Source organism: Sturnira hondurensis, unplaced genomic scaffold, assembly GCF_014824575.4.
Source record: "Sturnira hondurensis isolate 20B ecotype Veracruz unplaced genomic scaffold, ASM1482457v3 Scaffold0001872, whole genome shotgun sequence".
Lineage (NCBI taxonomy): Eukaryota > Metazoa > Chordata > Mammalia > Chiroptera > Phyllostomidae > Sturnira > Sturnira hondurensis.
Window position 1 is genome coordinate 6,473,648 of NW_028074503.1, and position 21,564 is coordinate 6,495,211.

At 39.7% G+C, this 21,564-nt stretch overlaps 1 protein-coding gene and 1 long non-coding RNA gene across 2 annotated transcripts in view; one reads left to right on the forward strand and one right to left on the reverse strand.

Moving 5' to 3' along the window:
* LOC118977410 (uncharacterized) overlaps positions 1–21,564 on the forward strand; it is a 144,058-nt gene that overhangs the window by 111,491 nt on the left and 11,003 nt on the right. The window contains exon 3 of the long non-coding RNA XR_005064527.1: positions 15,617–15,875. This is a non-coding gene — a long non-coding RNA (uncharacterized LOC118977410). The remainder of the gene's footprint in view (positions 1–15,616; positions 15,876–21,564) is intronic.
* The window catches only part of CHST9 (carbohydrate sulfotransferase 9), a 237,209-nt gene that overhangs the window by 71,546 nt on the left and 144,099 nt on the right, over positions 1–21,564 (reverse strand). The window lies entirely within an intron of this gene.

The window sequence follows — 21,564 nt, forward strand, 5'->3', positions numbered from 1 at the left end:
GTTCTTAGCCAATAACATATGTTTACTGGAGGATTCTAGAGACAGGAAGTGAAACAGAAAAGATCTGTTCTTCATCAGTGCTGTTACAATTATTGGTCAACAGTTATGGCAGCAGTAATTCTGCATAGGCCAACACCAAACTTCATGGGCTAGAGAGGGGGAGAGGGAGGAGGGAGAATTGCTGCCCTGAGCAGTTCAGTCATTTCCTAGACAGGCTCCAAGGTATTAATTTGAGTTCATACTCAAGTTAAAAGACTGCCTTGGGTTTCTGTGCCATGGTCTGTTCTTTTACAGTGTATGTGTGAGTGTGTAATGTGTGAATGCATGGCTGTCTATTCAATTTGTTGTCAGATATTGTATGTATGTGTATGAGATGAGAACTCTTAACTCCATATGTACCATACAGCAGTGTTAACTATAGTCACCGGGTTGTGTGTTACACCTCTGGTACTTACTTGTTTTATAACTGGACGTTTGCACCTTTTTGACCACCTTCATTGAATTCTCCATCCCCCCTCCTCTCTCACCACCTCTGGTAACCACAAATTTGGTCTCTTTTTCTATTAGGTTTTTTTTTTCTTTTTTTTTTTTGGATCCATATATGAGTGAGATCATATAGTATTTGTATTTCTATGTCTGGCTTATGTCATTTAGAATAATGCCCTCGAGGTCCAACCATGTGTCCCAGTTGGCACAATGGCAGGATTTTCTCCTTTAATGTGGCTAAATTACATATATGTGCGTATATATATATGTGTGTATGTGTGTGAATAGGTATATGTATACATATATGTATATGTATACACACATGTATATCCTAATTCTGGAAAAAGTCTAGCCATTGTTAATATAAAGAGAATGGTTTGTACAACATCAGTGTAACCTGGCAGCCAAGGAGAGTGGACTGGAATGTGCATGTGTGAACAATGGTGACTTCACTGTACTAGTCAGTGGGGATGGTGGATGCCTTTGAGTGAGCATGTGTACTGTATGGCCAATACATCCAAAATGACTGAGCAAATAGAACAATAAATATGCATCAAATTTTGTGTTAAGCTTGAACTATTTGGATGATTCAGAAGGCTGCAGCTATGGGCCACTGGTGATTAGCAGCTTCATCATAACAATGTGCCTGCTCATGTATCATGCCTCATGCAGAGTTTTTTTTGTGAAACATCAAATCACCCAGGTGACGCTAAGCCCCCTACAGCCCAGATTTGGCATCCTGCAACTTTTGGCTTTTCCCAAAACTAAAATCACCTTTGAAAGAGAAAAGATTTCAGACTGTCAATGAGATTCAGAAAAATATGACAGGGCAGCTGATGGTGATTGGGAGAACTGTGTGAGGTCCCCAGGTGCCTACTTTGAAGGAGACTGAGGCATCATTGTCCTATGTACAATGTTTCTTGTATCTTCTAAATAAATATCTCAATTTTTCATATTACATGGCTGGATACTTTCTGCATAGATCTTTGTATAAACTATGCCTAATCTCTTAAGTTTAATTTTATGCTATTTACCAGAAAAAAATCAGTAAAAAGTTAGTTGATTTAGGTCAGATTTTTCTGTTACCAACAATAATCCTTCGCATCTTTAAACAATTTTTCTACAACTGACAGAAAAATATACAATATTTTTCAGAAGTATTTTAAACATCTTAGCATAATGAGTCATGGCATGAGTCTTGAATTCTGACCATTGGCATTAAAAGTTTGCTTTACTACTTGCTGGCAAAGTAGGCAAGTTGTTTAATTTTGTGAGCTTCACTTTTTCACCTTGAAAAGAAAACAATAGGAAACCTTAGTGACAGGATTGTAGAGTCTTAAGGACAATACCACCCCATTGTTCAATAAATTTTAGCAACTCTGCACAAAAGCAGAAGGGATTTTCTTAAAATAAGTTGTTTTCCAGGACATGGCCATTAAAAAAGAAAAAAAACAAGTAGAGAAAGTACTATTATTAGTAGTATAATCTTTAGCTATAAAACAAACATGTTCCAATATTATCTATTACAAGGCATGACAGTTATAATGGGATCCATCTTCTAAACCAGCTTGGACGGTTCAGTTACTTATTATTACAAAATCTCATTTAACTAGATACGTGGCCTAGAATTAGAGGAGGAACCACTATATAATAGAGACATCTTCCCACACAATGGGAGATTTCTAGCCAAGTTGTCTGTAGAGGATTGTGCCATTGGCTTACGTCATTAGAGTATAGCTATGATTCCACAGGAAAGTCTCTGCAAAGTGAGTTGGAAACTTTTTATGCAAAAAAGGTTATGATGGTTATCTTATTGTAGCCTGCTGGCCATTCTAGTAATCTAGCCACACAATATCATGCAAAATTAATCTCTAACTGTTAATTACTTTTCCTTTATATTAGCACACGACAACTTCATTGTCACTAACATTTGGCCTAGGAAACAAGGCCCAACACCAGTTGGTGCCACAGGCCTCTGTTAAAGGCCTGGAAAGGCCCAGTATACACATATCCTACCATTTTCCCCATAAAACCTGTGGTTCCATATAACTGACTATACTGTCAATTTATGAAATTAGTATTTTATGAAAAAAATACTATTTGTTTTTAAATTTCCTACATGGCTGCCTATTTTGAAGTTTCTTTTTACAATCATTGTTTATTTTTCAATTATAGTTAACATACAATATTATATTAGTTTCAGGCATACCATCCAGTGATTAGACATGATATAAATTACTAAGTGATCATCTTGATAACTCTTGAATGCATATGACACCAAACATAATTATTAGAATGTTACCGACTATATTTCCCAGCTATAGTTTACATGACTATTCTGTTAGTACCAACTTGTACCTCTTAGTCCCCTCACTTTTTTTACACAACCCTTCAACCTCCATCTTATCTGGCAACCACCAAAATGTTTTCTGTATCTGTGAGTCTGCTTCTGTCCTGCTTGTTCACTTATTTTGTTCTTTAGATTCAATTGCTAATTGATTGTGTTTTTTGCCATTTTATTGTTCCTATTTTTATCTTTATTTCTTGTTGTTCTTCTTCTTGTTTTTTGTTGTTGTTCTTCTTCTTCTCCTTGTTTTTGTTCTTCCTCTTCTTCTTCTCCTTCTCCTCCTTCTTTTTCTCCTCCCCCTCCCTCTCCCTCTTCTCTAGCTTCTTCTTTAAGAAGACCCTTTAACATTTATTGTATTGACCCTTTAACACACTGGTTTGGTGGAGGTGAAATCTTCCAGCTTTTTTTTTGTGTGGGAAGCTCTTTATATGATAGCTTTCCTGGGTAGAGCAATCTTGGTTCTAGGTACTTGCTTTTCATCACTTTGAATATTTCTTGCCATTTCTTTCTGGCCTACAAAATTTGTGTGGAGAAATCAACAGTCTAATGGGAGCTCTCATGTAGGTAACTGCTTTTCTCTTGCTGCTTTTAAGATTCTTTCTTTGTCTTTAACTTTTTGTATTTTAATTATGATATATCTTGTTGTGGGCCTCTTGGGTGCATCTTGTTTGGGACTCCCTGAGCTTCCTTGACTTGTATATCTATTTCCTTCACCAGGTTAGAGAAATTTTTTGCCATTATTTTTCATATAGCTTTTCAATTTCTTGCTCACTTCCCTCTCCTTCCAACATCATCATCTCCTTCCATGGTGTGAATGTTGGTGTACTTGTATTCTCATTAAGTTGGTTTTTTTTTTCTTTTTGCTGTTCTGATTTTTTTTGCTTTATTATATTCCAAATCATTGTTTTGATTTTCAGCTCCACTTACTCTACAATTGATTCTTTATTTATTCTTTAAATTATTCTTTATTTCAGTATATCCTTTATTTCTGATTCTTTTTTTATGGTTTTAATTTTTTATGATGTTGAAGTTGTAAGTTCATCTACTCTCCCCCTCAGTTCATTTAGCATTTTCATAATCAGTGTTTTGAACTCTGTGTCTAGTAGATTGCTTGTCTCCATTTTGTTTAGTTCTTTTTCTGGAGTTTTGTTCTTTTCTTTCATTTATGGCATGTTTCTTTGTCTCCTCATTTTGGCAGCCTCCCTGTGTTTGTTTCTATGTATTAGGTAGAACTTCTCTGTTTCCTGGGTTTGGTAGAGTAGCCTAATGTTGTAGGTATCCTGTAGGGTCCAGTGACATAGCCTCCATGATCACCCAAGTTGGGCTCTCCAGGTGACCCCCAACCCATTCCCAATGTGGGCTGTGTATACCCTCCTGTTGTAGCTGAGCTTTGATTGTGTTGGCACATCAACATGAGTGATTTTTCCCCAGGTAGATGACTGAAAGGACTGGCTGTCACTACCATGGAAATTTGGTTGTGCAGGGCCCCACCCTACATAGCAGGACTTACTTCAGTGGGGCTCTGGTGCCTGATGAGTCTTCCCTTTGAGTATGTAACTTATGGAAATGGTTGGGTGGGGCTTCAAAGTGGTGTGAAGCTGTCCACCAGGTGCACTGGCTCTGGGGTTTCCCAGTTGGTGTAGGCAAAGGTCAACCACCATTTGTGTCCTGCCTGAGGCCATCCAATATGAGCTACAAAGTGATCTGCAGATGGCCAATGATTGTGCTGGGCTTGGAGGTACCCAGGAGAGGCCTACCTGCCAACTAAGGCTGGCTGCTGCTAGTGCCAGGGCTGGGGCCACTGAGAGGCATGGGGCATGTCAAATCCAGATGTTGCTTGTTTGAGAGATTTTAGGAAAGTCTGAAGCATAAACCAAGATAGGCTATTTGTATGGGAAAGCCACTGAAAACAGCTGTGTGGGTGGGAAAGTTGGTGGGGCAGGGGTTCAGGAAATTACCATGGTGGGGCAGACTCAAACATGGCAACTACTTTCCAGCTTTATGGGGGAGAGCTCAGAAAGGAACAATAGCCTCTGTAAGCACTTCTGTCTGGGAGAAAGCTGCCCCTCTAGTTCTCCTCCTGATGCCAGATAGGTCAGTTCCTTCCAACTGTTCTTGGTGCTTTTTGAGCTGTTGCCCCAGAGCTGGCACTCAGAGGAAGTGAGTCCAAGTAAATCTGTGAGTGGGCCCTTTAAGAGAAACTGCTGGGACTCCAGAAGCCCTTCCCCTCCCTTAGCCACAAACCTATTGATTTTTATAGCCAGAAGTTAGGGAGATTTCTCTTCCTTGCATTGGAGCCATGGTCTGGGGAGTGTGGTGTGGAGCTGGGGCCTCTCATTCCTCAGAGGGGATCTCCGAAGCCAAGATATTCCTTCCAATTTTTATCTACCACACATGGCTATGGGATCAGCCTGTTCTGAATCTCTGCCCCTCCTGCCAGTTTCAATGTGGCTTCTTTTTTATATCCTTAGTTGTAGGACTAGGGATGAGTCCAGCTGACTTTCTGTTCAGCTGGATTTCAGGTAGTTCTGAAAGATGGTTGTTTTGTAGTTTAGTTTTAATTTTGATGTGGTTGTGGGAGGTTCCTGGTACTGCATTTACCTACACAGCTGTCTTGAGCAGAAGCCCTGAAAGTTTTTAATTCTATCAGCAGCAGCAACAGGAGCAGCAGCAGCAATCATAGCCAGTTGTTTCTTAAGGGTGCAACCTGAGTCCAAGCTGAAGGTTGGCTTCTCATCTTTCAAGATGTAGCATTAGAGCGATCTCCACGAAGCCTTCCTGGATGCTCCAAAGTGTAGCCCACCTCTCTCTCTATTGCAGCCTCATGACAGTCCACACATATCTTCATTGTGACACCTGTCGCCTTGAGTCTCACTTACTGTTTTGCACACCTGTCTGAGAGAATAAATACCCTCTTTCTGTAACCTCAGGATCTGGTGCTGGGTTAGACACAAAACAGTTATTTAAAGAATATTTGATAACTAATGAGTAGACAGGAAAACAAAAAGTAAAAGATGGAAAAAGGGAAATGAAAGTATAAAAAATCCAAAGAAACCATCATGTCTTACTCTTTTTCATTCATATTAAATGGGCAAATTCCCTATAAATGCTGGAAATCTCTGATTATCATGTAGGAATGTATGGGGAAAGGACCTTTCAGGTCAGGCTCTTTCCCTAAGGGGTTAGTGGCTGCACTGCCCACAGTGCTGATGGGTTTTTCTTCGAGTAGCTGTAAGTTCTAGCCATTCCCTACTCCCACTCCCACCATAAGTCATTCTGGCTATCATTTTATTTGAAAGAATTGGAGCTACTTTTCACTTGGGAGAACATAATAAAAATCAGTTCTTCATTACTAAATTAGGATGGACAACCCTTCTCTTGGGAAGAAAAGCAATAACTGATCATAATAATGAGATTGTGCAACAAGCTTCGAAAATGCTTATACCACATTTGTGCAGAAGACTATTTGCTTACACTTCAGATATAGCCATCGATTTATGGCTCAGAGCCACAAAAGCAGGTAATAAATATGAGTATAACAATTTATGGAAAGTATTTTATTACTTTTTTTCAAAATGAAAAATACCATTCACTTGTTCAATTCATGTTAAACTGTAGTATTCAAAATGTTACACTCTGGATTTTCAAAATCAATTTTGGGAGGATTTAGCCCATAACACAATAATTCATTTTCCAAAGTAAATATCACCACTGACACAGGGTGCTCTCAAAAATTGTGTTCCAAGCATGATATTAGATTTGAAGTCCATATCATTGAAATGGACTTTCCTGGGTCTCATATAATACACTTCCAAAAGTAATTAAATGTTTGATAAGATCAAATTCAGTATTTATTTTTACTTTAAACAGAACAAAAAATTTAAATTCATAGAAATAAAACATAAAAGTTAGAGAAGTACAAGGATTTTATTATACTATATAATTTTCTATATGTTGAGAAAATGATAGTTTTCTCTCTAACTTCCTACATTGTAATCAAGCAGATATAATTTACTTCACTTTCTGGGATTTTATAAGTATCATAATTTATAAAATATCACAGAGTTAGTAGTAGTATAATTATGGTTATCTAAATATTTAGAGAAGTCCATTGACACAATTAAAATAAAAATTCAAAATACATACCAATAATTCAGTTGAATACTTGGATGTTGAGAGAGAACACTCTCTCCCATTTCCTTCGAGCTCACTCTCACTGCCATTTCCAAGGTTGTGTATACAGCTAATGATGTTCTCCAGATTCACTGCAGACCTCTAAATTGTCTAACCGCATCTGCTATGCTCTTAGTTTCCACATTAAACTATGGAGTTGCTGGGCACACTGGGGCTTCAGCAACTTCAGCAAGAAAGAAACCTGAGTCATGGAGGAGTCTTTCAAGAAGAAAACAAGATGAGTTTGGGGGCAGAGGTGTTCACTTCTGAAGGGACTTTTCAAAATTTCAGGCCAGGTGTTTGCTCTCAGGGAACCCAAACACAGAAAATTCAAAATCACTTATCGGGTCTTTCAAAATTAATTGATTGGGCAAGTGATTTTTGATGGGAAGATAGAGAAACAAAGAAATCCTACCCTCGGGCACATGGCCCAGAGAAGCATTCCTACAACCTTTTCCTAGGTGCATCACTGAGCTCTCCCTGCCATTTATTGGTTCTATCTGTTCTGTCATAGTGGGAGAGGATTTTGATCTCATAAAATTTACTTCATCCCCAAAGAAATCACTGAAAAGATAAAAGTGCACACAATAGTCTTCCTTAATATAGTACGTTGCATATCCCTTGAGGTTTGAGCAACCTCTTTGGCGATCACTGCTCTAAAGGACACAGAGACTTGTGAACAGATAGTGCAAGAAAGCAAGGATTGAAGCAACACATCCACTAGGGGAACTGGCAGAACGTTGCAGAGGGAGTAGATTTATAATTTGGATCTTTAAAGAAAGAATGGGATGACAAACAGGTAACATAGGAGATGACGATGGGTGTGTGTCGTGACAAGTGGATTACTTTCAAGTGGAAGCCCAATGTGTACCGTGAATAAAAGTAAAATCGCTCTGGTTGAAATAGGAAGTGTAGTACGCAGAGAGTACCTCCTCAGTACGGAGAGGGCTCTGGGGACTCAGAACTCCAGAGAGTACGTTCTGAAGAGCCACTATTTTAGATAAAAGAGATGCCCTGAAATAATGAGCTTCTCTTCTACATTCTCAAAAAATTTTGAAGGACATAATTTTGATTTAAATTTTGGGAAAATGAATTAATTTATATTATTGGAATATATGTGTCTTTTAGGGCACATGAGATATCAGTTTAAATGCCAAGCTTCCAGCTTGTCTGCCACCTTCCCCCAGAGGCTGAGACTTCTAAACAGAGGAAATACACTGAGAGATTTACAATTTAAAAGTGCACCTAACTTGGTAAAATGTTTTCCTCTTTTCAAAAGATAAGAATAAACAGAGTAATAATCAGAATTCACCAGAATCTATTCATTTAACCGACATTTATTGAATGCCTCATTGGTGCCAGATACTGTGTCGGATACTGTGAATAAATCTGAGCACTCACTGTAATCCAGTGGAAGGAAGTCGACAAATATAGTAGACAAATGTTTTATATGTGACAAATAACACACACACACATCAAACTTAGTTGAGTGATTAACTTAAGTGATTGCCAAAATAGCAATAACAGCATAAATCACTGTGAGATTATTATAGTTTACACATGTACTTTATATACACTACATATTGCTATAACTTATACTTTATATACATAATGGAACAATATTTGTTGTTATATAAAATTGGGTGTCAACATTTAATACAACCTATTTCATATACCAGAATTTCTTTGATTGATAGTAAACAACATTTTTTATTGCCTCTTCCTTCATCCTTTGCTCGTTGTATTAGGAAGTTTGTCTTTAATTGTCATTGATTTGTAAGAGCTCTATTAAGAATATGAACCCTCTTTCTGTCATGTGTGTTATATATCTTATTTTTCCTGGTTTATAATTTTTTATATGACTAAAGGATTATAGGATTTAGAGAAGATTAAAATTTTTAGATGGTCAGGTTAAAAAGACTGGCGTGCGTATGTGTTGTATGCATCCGTTTGTCTCCTAGTTGGGTTTGTAAGAGCGGTGGCATGCTTTAAGGTAGTGATCGGGGAAAGAATGGCCGGGGTTTGCAGGAATCCGTGGATCTTCTCTGAAGGGAATAATAAATAGCCTGACTGATACCGTGACTGGATATCAATCTTGGCAGAATAAGAGGAGAAGGGGGGAAGAACTCCATCCCCCTGGGGAAGAGGCTGCACCCTCCGTGCTCCTGCTTCCCACAGTGGAGGAATGTGATGAGGCATCAAGTCCAAGGTTGTTACTTGGATGGAGCATTAGCAAAAGAGGTAAAGGTAGTTTGTTTTGCAAAAAAAATTTTTCTTGCTTTCTTTTTACTCTCAAAGTGTTAAAACAAACTGAGATTTGGATATGGAACTAGATGGGATGTATTTACATATGGCTTGATTGGAATGGAAGCCAATTAACCTGCCTCTAACTTTGTCTTGCATAACTTTATGGTGCTTCAGGGAAAAGCATTATAAAAATTTAAAAAAGTGTGCCTTTTCTTATTGTTTTTGCTGTGTACACCCTTCCTCAGAGACCTCCACGTGCATGGCAGGGGGTGGCAGGGATCGTTGCAGCTTTGAGGACTGAACTGTATAATTCAGGTTCCCATTTCAGATAAGATCTACTTACAATGGAACTTTGCACTGGGAAAACATCAACGCTAGGAGATTGTGGCATGCCCTTCCAGCAACATGGAGGACGGCATGGGATCAGAAACACCCATGGAACAGGTAGTCCTAGCTTTATGCTTGAAAGACAAAAAGACTTTTGCCAGGCAAGTGAGGGGGAAAGGTTATTCTAAGCAGAAGGAAAAGTGTGAACAAAAACTGGGATCATGAGAGCAACACAGTCTCTGGACTCAAGGCCAAGTACATAAAGAGCCTTGTGCTAGTAACAAAATGCTGCTCCCGGGAAAGGCATTTTTAGAAAAGTGTCCCCCCCGCCCCCACAACCCTCCCTCCGGGGGGAGCTGACAAAGTAAAGGCACACAATTTGGATGGATGAATGAGAAAGAGATGCCCCTTCTTTTGAGCTAATTCAGCCCTGAGCCAGGGCCCACAGCTTGGGAAACAATGTAGGTGAGCTTTCAGTTCCCATTCTCCCCACAGCACACACACTTCGGAACCCTACCCAGAACTTTGCATCAGTCTTACTGTATTTTAAATCCATTCCTCTCTTAGGAGACTGCAATAGTCTTGTTATTTTTTTTTTTTGTGCATGAATCCATATAATCCATATTTTATAAGCTGCTAAATGATGTTTTTAAGTGCAAATTTGATCATCCTCCGTTCCCTTGCTTCTTCTTTGACTATAGTAGTACTTCTTAAACCTATCCATTAGACCCAACATTCTTTGTTAACAAATGTTTGTGGACAATTGTTGTTAAACAATAGTCTCCTTTTTGTACCCACATACCCCTTTAAAGTGACTTTGCAGCTTGTCCCAAATGATGGTTTGTTGCCCCATCCTTTGAATCTGGGAGACCCTATGAGTTGTTTTGGTGAATGGAATACAGAGGAAGTGAGAGTGACAGGTCTGAGTCTAGACCTGCATGGCTGAGACCCCCGTCTCTGCCTGTGACCAAGACTAGGCTGGAGGATGAGGGACACGAACCAGAGCTGAGGCAGCCCAGCTGTCCCACTGGAAGCCCAGAGATGTGAGAAAGTCCGGTCAGTATCACTACCTGACCTCTCAAGGTATCTGTATAGTCAAGTGGAAGTCCCACTGAAAATACCAACCATGGAACTGGGAGCAAAATGAATGTTGATTGTTTAAAGCTACAAAGTTTTGGGTTGGTTTATTATGCAGTGATAGCTAATTGATACAGCTATCTCAAAAGGAAACCCATAGCTATTAAAAATTTATATGCACTCAGTATTTTAAAAAGTCAATTATAATGAAGGAGAGTTGAAGAGCAATCATTTATAATAAAATGATATGAACTTCAATATGTAAGTTCTTAGATAAGACTACCAAAAAGGCATAAGGAAATAGTAAGAGGATTGAGCCTACACCTAGAACAGTGAATATATCAGAAATAGTCCTAACCCGATAAGGACAAGTGTTAGTTTTTCAAATGCCTAAATCAGCAGCTGGTGATGTGAATTTCCAAAGGAATAAGTCTTGGTTAAAGTGAACAAAATAAAAAAGAGTTTTTCCTTGCTTTACACGGTAATTACTTTTTTGTAAATTTAGTGCCTCTTAAGATAGCAACAATTTCTTTGTATTTATATTTCAAATAGAGTAAGGATCGAGGGTCACTGAATTATTGTATAAACCTGACTGCAAAAATGTTCACTAGGATTTTAAAAGCCACGTGTAACTGCAGTCGGTTCTTTGTTGGACAGAACTGACCTGTGCATTGAAGGATGTCTAGCAGCACTGGTTCCTTCCACTAAATGGCAGCGACTTCCAGTGTCTGTGACAATTAACTAACTGTCTTCCCAAACTTCCTATATGTCTTCCTGAGGGGGCATCAGCCCTGGGTGAAATGACTACTCTGTTGAGTAACGTGTTAGCTCCCCCAGTGGTTGCACATACTCTGGTCTGTCAGTGCCCTGCATTAGGATAGTCTGTCCATAGGCTCCAGCTATAAAAATCAGCTCTTTGCAATCATGGACTGTCTTGCTGTTCCCCAAAGCTATGAAGGGTATGTGATATACCAATGCAATATATACCCTTGCTGGTGTGGCTCAGTGGACTGAGTGCCGGCCTGCAAACTGAGAGATCACTGGTTTGATTCCCAGTCAGGGCACATGCCTGGGTTACGGGCCAGGTCCCCAGTTGGGGGCATGTGAGAGGCAACCTATTGATATATCTCTTGCACATTGATGTGTCTCTCTCCCTCTTTTCTCCCCTCCCCTCTCTAAAAATAAGTAAATAGAATTAAAAAAAAAGAAATGCAATATATTACAGTGTACTACAAAAGCAAAATCTATCTTCCTAGGAGAAGTGTCAAGGAATTGCACAACATTAATGATTGTATAAATTAGTCTATAAAATGAGACGTTAGGTCAGTGGAGTAATGTCAGGTGGGGGGACCAGTCAAATGGTAAAAATGTAGAAAAATAAAAATCTTTTGCTAAGTCAAAAAAGTGAGATTACAATGAACTTACCTCTTTATAACTAGATGGATGTCTTATGATTTGATTTAGCTTTAAATAAGTAGGAAAATTAACATATCCTACCAATACGTTTGAAATAATAATTTTGTGAGAATTGGCATCTGAAGGAACATTTATTGTTTGTGTGAATAAAAAGTTTATTTAAAGGTTGAGGGCAGAGCTGGGTGGTAAGCGTGGCTTATTGAAATCAAATCTCTAAGGCAATCAACATAACAATTATACTAATCATTTTCCTACCAGAAACACTGAGGATGTGTAGGCTTTCCCATGACCACAGGGTGAGCCAAGGGAGCAAGGAACCAGATTCCTGATTTCCGGTCCCAGACCATCACCTCATTATTGAAGAAGACCCAGATCTACCACTCATGGGAGGTGAGCCCAAAGCTCACAAACTAGGTCAGTGGATGAAGTGTTTCAATTTACAGGATGAAATGATGGGCATGGACCTGGTAAATCGTATTTGCAATTATTTTCTTAATTATCACTGCAGGGTAATTTCCGCAGATAGGGAGCACACTGCGGGATGTTTCCCCCTCATGTGAAGGGGTAGGACGATGGAAGGTCTCCCAGGCTTGCTCTCAGGTGCTGCTGAGCATCGGATGGCCCCGAGAGACAGCAGTTCATGACTGTATATAGTTTACAGCTTAGTCACATGACAACCCAAGGAAGTGGTGAATTTGGAAAAGAAAATCAATTAAGCTGGGTGCTTGGTCATGTGGACAAAAACAAGCTTTTCTGGCCATACCTTTCACTTTCAATCTGTGGTTCTAGTCTTGTATGTATACCACGAAATAGGTTTTCATTTTTATTTTTGGCTTGTTTGTGTCCCGTAAGAGACTATAATGTGAGAATGTTTTTCACTGTTATTTTTTCCCCATGTACTTGGGAGAAACTATTCTCTTCTGGCTTCTAACACATTGTCTGTTACCAGGTTTAGGTAAAACAGAACCCAGAAACGCATTTCACTGATTTCTTAAGAAAATGAGAATATGATTATCTGAAAAGGAGGGAAAAATACTACAAAACAGGTTTACCAAAAACTAGAACACCATCTCACAGCTAAAAAAAACAACAAAGGAGAACAATAAAGCAGAAGAACAAAACTGGGTATAAGGGAGGAAAAGCGAAAGAAAAGAGAGGCCAGCGAAAATAAAGACTGAATAACGGGAGCAAACGACCTTAGAAATAGATGAAAGGACAAGGACAGTGAGAAGGAGATCGAGAGACAGCAATGAAGGGGGCTGAGGAAGATGAAGGTCTTCTTCCCCACTGTTCTTTCTTTTTTCAATTATTTTCCCCTTCACATGACGTTTCTACTTCCGGTGGTGAAAGACGGAAGATAGGACTTCTAATTTCAAAACTGTGCGCACTTTCAATGCTCCTTTTTCTCACCAACTTGGCATCTAAAAATAGTCCATGAGAGGATGTACTGAATTCTTAGGTCTATAATCAGATATTTTTTCTTTCCTTGAAAAGATATGTCAGTAATTGTTCTGAACAGAAAGTACTTTTGACAGTGCTGATTTTATATCCCTAAGTGCCCCCTAGTGACAAAGTCCAATTTTAAAATCCTTCACAGTAATTTTGTTCTGAATGTTTCCTTTTCCCAGCACAAATGTGGCCATCTCAGGGAAACAGTATCCAACTTGCTATCAATTTATTTTAATTAGGCAGAGAGACAAGTTTCTTGAGTGGGTCTAGGACACCAGAGGAGTGAGTTACTGTTCTTATTTATAAATTAATTTGTAATTGGAAAAAGCTACGGTTCCCTATTGAGCCGGTTTCCTTCAGTTACACTATTTTCCCTCTCCTTCTCTGTTAGGTTGTATTTAGACTCAGATTCCTGACATGTTGTGCATTCAGCTTGTAAAAGAGCAGAAGGGTGGCAGTGCACCCATGAGAAGATGGGTCTCTCTACAACTTTCAGTTATAATTTCTCTGACCACTTCTGATATTCTTACAAACTCAGCATGGTAGCTAAGAGAAAAAAATGTTGCAATCATAAAAATGTAGGTTTAAATACTAATTTAGTAAGGTGTTGTGGGATTTGGGGCATGCTATGTCATTTCATTAAGCATCAGTCTTGTATCTGTAAAATGGGAATAATCGTGAAAGACTGTGTGGGGATTAAATAAGAGTTAAGTTCTTAGCAGCACATCTGTGTATGCGTAAGGCTTAAGAAATGGGTCATTACGATGCAGCGCTCAGTCACTGACATATGACCCTATGTCTTTTATTCTCTTTTTCAAAATATTTGGTAGAGACAGTCGAAATGCTCTGGAACAGTCATAGTGACCTTTGAATAGTAATCAGAATGATTACTTCTAATCAAGGCTATTTTTAGATTCTGTTTAGAGCCCAACACTCCAGAGTCTAACCGGAACATTCAACAAATGCAATTCTGTTGTACCGTGTTGGACAGATTATCTGAAAACATGCAAACAGGAGATATCCAAACTTTATATATTTACACGTTCTTGGGCATATTACCTTCATTTTACTGATGAGAAAACCAAGGCGCAGAAGAATCACATCAATTGGTCTCAGTTCAGGAAGGGACAGCTCTCCAGGGCAGGCCTCAAAATCTCCTGGAGGAACGGATTTTCCCAGATACACACCCCAAGGCTCCTCCAGGGACCCGAGACACTGAGGAAGAGAATAGCTTTGCCTTTGTAGCCCCCAAGTCACCACTATTGATGGAAGTGTGTTGAATATTTTAGCTACTTCTGGGATGGATACAAGGTTAGAGAACACTGAGCTAGTAACTGATCTTGAATAAGAACCTGGGTCAATTATGCTTATATTTATTTATATTTCTATAGCTGTGTAAGAGAAATTGCCTCTAGTTCTTATATTCAGAACTTTTAGCTTTATATATTTCTGGTTTTCCTCATTTACACACAGTACTGTTCTAGCTCTATTTCCATCACCTATTTAAAGACCTACTTAAAAGGAAAACTGATTAGCATGAAGTTAAAAGGAACAGTTTGCAATTGGAATTTTCTCTCTGATGTAATCAGAATAATAGACTTTTGCCAGGGCCCTGAAGAGAAAGAGGTTAGCTGCTCTAGGCTTTATTAATTTTTCATATTTATTTCTTGGTCAGGATCAAAAGCTCATTGATGAATCTATTTTCAGAGATCTCTGAAACTTACACCCCAGGCATGGGGAGGGTACGCTATATTCATAGAAGTCAAGCTATTCCAATGAATTTGGGGCAAGGAAGTACTCTCGTTGTTCTAAAAACTTTTTTAGCAATGCATGGATTATAACTGAGCTTAAAACAGCATTCCCTGCCTTATAAGTTTTCACTATAACTCCATGTGGCCTGTTTTATCATCTAGTTTTCATTCACGTGATTTCAGGTAGGGGTGAAATATTCAGACCTCTGTAGTTCCTCACCCTCATAGCATCCTAGGGTGTCACATATATTGCTGTAACAAGTGTTTCTAAAAACTATGTCCCATCTCCAGTGGAAGATCTGTTCTTTTGTACTAAAATTTGTCACCCTCTCTCCCTTTCTAGAGTCAACTGCTTTACCTGACTGCTTCTCAGGCTTCCTGGAATTGCTGCAATTTGGGACATTACTTCTGCTTAACCCGTCACATAAAAAGGTGCAGGGGATGGTCTAACCTCACTAATTGGGACCAAATGAGAGCAGCGAGGCCAAGTGGAGCAGCTTCAGTGACTGTGAACAGGGTACTGGTAAATGAGCAGGACTCCGGAGTTGGTGAGCTTGTCGTGACAACATCAAGCACAGCCTGAAAGGACGCAAGCGAGCACAGTGAGTTTTCAAAATTCCAGTTCTCACTCTGTGTGTGTATGCATATGTGTGCTCTCATTTATTCCACGGAGCTCACCTCACCCTCTTTAAATCCCAAGTCTGACACACACCACCCCATCCTTGCATCAGTCTCCTTGGTGCAGAAACTCTCATTTTAGTCCCTGGCACCACAATGCGAATTGTTGACATTGTGTCATCTCTGTGCTTAAGTATTCCCTTCAATGAAGTCACGAAATGGCTACCCTATATTAAAGAGTACGTCAGTCATCAGAGAATAGGTGGGAGAAATAACTATATTGGTGAATGCGGGCCTCTCTCAAAAAAGGGTTAGTCTTCCTTCATGTATGTTTGACCTTGCCTTTGAGAGATGATGGAGCCTTGGCAGATTTAAATAACTTTTTCTGGACATTACTCTTTAGTAGCCAGCTATTCCTTTGATTTAATCATAACATAATACCTCCCCTGATTTGACCAAAACACAGAGCTAATTTAAAAAACGATTAATATATTTTTTGTTTATTAAATATATAATGCCAGCCATACAGGTGATATTCCATGCATCATGGCTAGATGAATGAATGAATGACTTCTTGGCTACCTGCTACCAATTGTGTGTACGTATTTTGTATTCAGCCGGTTTGATCAAGCACAGCATCCTAGAAGTCAGAGATTAGGTTGCAGTTACATGCAGGCCAGGTTGCTCGGCTTTGTCCTGGGACCATCGGCGACACTTCCGACCACACTGCCTTGTACATCTATCTTGTTAGATGTAGAAGGGATAACATGAAAGGGTGTGGACATAATAAAAAAACCCCATCATTACAAAATCAAAATCGGGATTAACACAGGTCTACATCTGTGTATTCAGGTATTAATAATCTCACAAAGCCAAGGTAATCAGAAGCAGAACTATCAAAATTCAGCTGGCAAGAGGCATCTAAGTTATTGAGATACACAGGGTCTGGCAGAAGTAAGGTCTGATTGAGTGTGGTTGGTAGGCTAATGACATGGGTGTAATAATTTATAGTTTTAATTTGAACATTTCACCTAAAATGACATATGGTGTGGTTGAGTATGGTATTGTTCTGTTACAGAATTTCATGCTTACGATCTTGTCATAAAAGATTTTGTAATAAAAAAGGGGCATTATTTGTGCTGAACCCTGTACTTCTAGTGACTTATAACTAAAAACATGTTTAAAATATAACTTAAAAACATAGAAAGTGAATAAGGTCAAAGCTCATATTTATAATATGGAATATAAATTTCCCAATCGGTACCACATCTGTGAAAAGGCCGGAAGTCAGGAAGGGCGCCCACTGTAGAGAGGCAGCCTGATGCAGTGTTGCTTACGAGGCCCGGCACTAAGGAGCCGTGTGAGCCAGAGGCTCTAAACAAATGGAAATAAAGCCCTGGGATATTCACTGTGAGAATAACGCAGTGTACTAATGGTTTTAAATTCCACCTGTATTATTCATTATTCTCTTAGTCCCTCTTTGGAGTTGAGAAAAAAAAAAAAAGAGAGCAGACAGCCTCGTAGAATGGGTGAACACCAGGACCAAAACAGAACTAAACACAGTTTCGCCTTTCATTCAGATGTTTCCATACAACATGAGACATAACCTCTATGTTAACTCGGAAAGAAGATCTTAGAAAGGATAAAAAAGAGAACTTTTGTCATTCTTTCACTCAACAAAGATTTTTGAGATCTACTACATCGTAGGAAATATACTAGCCGGTGAAAGTTCAGGGTTGAATAGAGTCTGGTTGGCAAGGTGTGTCAAATGAACGTACCCAAATAATTGATGACATAATGACAATGGCGGTGACTATACAATGGAGTAGAGGGGGTTAAACTGGCAAAGAGCAGGGATGACGAACCCAGTCAAGAGGAGCTGGGAAGACCAGAGAACTTCTTGGAGGCAGTGATATTTAATCAGGACCTGGAGAAAGTGATATTTAATATAGAATCATGGGGTGAGGAAGGATGCGATGAGGTGGGGAGAGATACTCAGGGGTAGAGAACGCCAGGGCACCAGGAAGGGCACGGTGATCAGGCTGCTGGGAGAAGCTCAGCACAACAGAAGCGTGAGTGGGGCAGGAGGGTAAGAGGAAGTGCAGGGAGAGAGGTCAGCAGGGGAAGGGCAGATCACATGAGGCCATGCAAACGCATTTACATTCTAGTCTCAGGACAACCAGAAGCCTCTGAAACATTTCAGGCTATGGAGTGACACTAGATTTTCATTTGGTGAAGCTCATTCTGGCTGTGATATGGACAACGGGCGAGAGAGGAGTCAGGGTGCACACAGGGAGAGCAGCTGGGGGCTGTTTCTATAGCTAGTGAGATGGCGGTGGATGAAGAAGCATAGAAAAAAACAGCATGATATCTATTTTGAAGGTAAAGTCAATAGGCCTTGATAATTGAATATGTGAGCTAAGAAAGAAGGAAAGTATCAAGTCCCAAGTTTCCAGGAGGAGCAATTGGGTGACACTTACTGCTGTGAGGGATGCAGGAGAAGGGGCAGGTTTGAGAGAATGCAGTGAGGCAGCCAATAGGCAGCTGGTATAGGGCTCTGCTGTTCTGAAGAGAGGCACTGGGGAAGAGAGGCTGGTCTACGGGAGTGAATGAGATCACCAGGGAGAGAGCGTAGATTAAAAAGGCAGAGTGGATCTAGGGCCAAGCTAAGAAGGATCTAATATGTAAAATTCAGTTGGAAGAAAACAGCTCCTTAAAGAGAGGGGGAAGGAACCCTCAGGAAGAGAGGAGGAAAACCTGTTTATCAAGGAGAGACAAATAGGATGGAGTCAGGTTAAGTCAGACTGATGGCGAGGTGTCCTTTGCACGATGAGCAAAGCAAGCCAGTGGAGTGGTCGGGACATAGTCCAGACTGGTGTGGACAGGGAGTAAAGGGATGGGTGGCGGGGAAAAAAGCAGATGGCTCTGTTTAGAGGGGGAAACAACTATGGTCAGAAGAGATTCCTGGATTCAGGGAGGACTTTTATTTTTTTAAGGAGAAAATAGAAATACCAATAGCAAGCAGCCACAGATGGGAAGAAGTGGAAGATTTGGGAGAAAAAGTGCATAACCCGTTCAGGGAAGTCCACAGGAGAACAGGACAGATGGGGCCAGAGCTCAGGTGGAAGTCACTGTGGATGGCAGGTGGGGCCACTTCCTCCGCTGTAGCAGCAGAAGGTTAGGGGAGGAGAGGATGAGAACCAGAGAAAAGTGCTTATACATTGGGTGTAGACATTGGAGCTATTTCTCTGCAGGTGGCTCCTGTTAACTTCTCTGAAACATAAAGCAGGTGCTCTGGAGGAAGAGAGGTATGGAGATGGGGTGTGGGATGAAATGTCAAACCAAGGGCAGCATGAAAGGATTATTACAGAGAACGACTTGACTACAGAAATAATTTCTGAATGACAAATGGGCCCTTTTAAGTATTTGCAATGAGAGTCAATTAGTCGGAAGTTGAAGTACTATATCAGATACAAATCCTAAAAGTATTATCCTCTCACTTGTCCCTCTTAGACGTAATTCAGTGTAATTCTTTGCATAATTTGTAATTCTGCACAACTTAAATCTTTCAGCTTGGAAACTGTTTTGAGCAGAAGTTTCTTCAAGTAGAAAACACTTAATTACAAAAAGTGAAAGTAAATTGCCGGAAAAAAAAGGGTGTGAAACAAGCACCTTTCTAGGCCAAGAGGCCTGCATACCTTCATTCAACCACCTCCCAACTGTTCAGTACCTGTTTCCTTCTCTACCTTCCTCATTTGCTCTCTTATTCCTCCAACACCCAGCCCAGGTCTGACTATTCCACAATTTTGGTGTTTCTAATTGCATCTTTTGTGCCAAAATAAAGAGTCTTGCTCTTCAGTGGCCCTTCATCCTTGAGATGTAGGGTTGTGAGAGGCCCTTGGCTTTTTATTCCGGTAAGAGCCTCTGTTCCTGTGCTCCTCCCTCACACACACAGGGGCATGCCTGCATACTTCAGGTAGGTTTTTGCTCTAAATATAAAGGGAGAAAGGAGGTTCTGTTGGGTTCCACTAACATTTTGTCTCAATTTGTGTATATATGTTACTCCAATTCAGCCATAGAATCTCAAGATGTTAATACTGAAAAGATCTTAGAGACATTTAATTTCCTCTCCAGCTGGGAGTGCACTCATTTTATGGATGAGAAATTTGCAGTAGATTAACATGGGGCCCAAGGAGTCCATTCAGTGAACTGGTGGCCTTGGTCAGCTGTGAATAGGTGTAGAAGTAACTCCTGGTTTGGGGGAGGAGTTTGCAAGTTCATCTTTTTCTTTGTGTGGCATTCTGCAGGCATTATTACTTAAAGAACTCTGGATGATTTGAACTTGTTGTTCAGAGCCCTTTGATAACAAAAGAACCACCGATCTTTGGGTTAATAGGGTAGTCACCCAACTGAGACATAGGTCCTAGTAAAATTTCCCTTCCTTCAGTTTAGAATTAAAATATTCCAGAAATATGGGTGAACTAATGCCAGGGAGTATGGTGATAACGTTCTGACATGTGGCATGCAGTCTGTGAGGGTACTTCTTCACTTGGTCTGAGCTTCGAGGAGTAATGGAGTGGAAAATTAAGTTAAATAAGCTTTTATTATTTGGTAGCTCTGTTGAAAAGGGTACCATCAAGTACTTTTTAAAAAAGTATCTTCCAAAATACAACCTCAGAAGTTCTTTCACATTATTGAATTGTGAGAAAGCATTCTCTCATTTCCTTTATGTTTTCCCTTTCCTTTCTTTATGCCTTCGATAGAATCAAATCCATGGTAATTTACTTTGGGTGGCATCAGAAATACACACTTATTACCCTAAGCCTTGGAGGTAAAACTAGAAAGCATAGACTCTAAATGAAACCAGCAAAAGTGACAATGTGATACTTCAATTGCTTTTTTAATATCACTCTTTAACCTTAAATTTCTGTATATGTTTGTATGTCTTAGATGTCATAGATATTTCTATGGCTGCTAGGATTTTTACTTAAATGCAATTATATTATAATTTATTATAATATAATTCTCAGTAAGCAATTTCATTTGGAGCACATCAGGAGATACATATTTTTTTCTTTTTTATATGAAATAAATTTATCTGCAATCACAAGATGATCCTTGACAGCTGAAAGCAGACACTAGCATCCGTAGCTTTTAGCCCTGGGATTTAACTGATGTCGCCTCTCACCGTCTGTAATGTTTTTCTCACTTCAACTGTCCTCTTTCAGACTATTTTTATCTCAGCAACACAGGGAGGAAGAAGTCCCTCCCTCCTTGTGCACTTGGTTAAGATAGGTTCTTGACCATGTATGAATGTTAGACGATGGGAAGTAACTGTAAGGGTCATTCAATACAGACATTCTTTTGCAATTACCTGGAGTGATCCTAAGTTTCACCAGCACAGAGACAGGGCATGTGGAATGGCAGGAAAGTGAGGTTTGGGGTCCCACAACCTCAGGGTTTTGTGTCAGCTCCACACCTACTGCCTATGGACAGGGGGTGTGGAGGACAAGAAACCTCTGAACCTTGGGTTTCCCAGCTACAACACATCCATTCACTGAAATAACTCTCTTCTTAGTGTGGCATGCAAGGAGCACTTTTGGAAACATCTGTGAAACATAAGACTTTAAACACCTCTCTACATGCATTATAGAATGGTAAACATGCCCATAA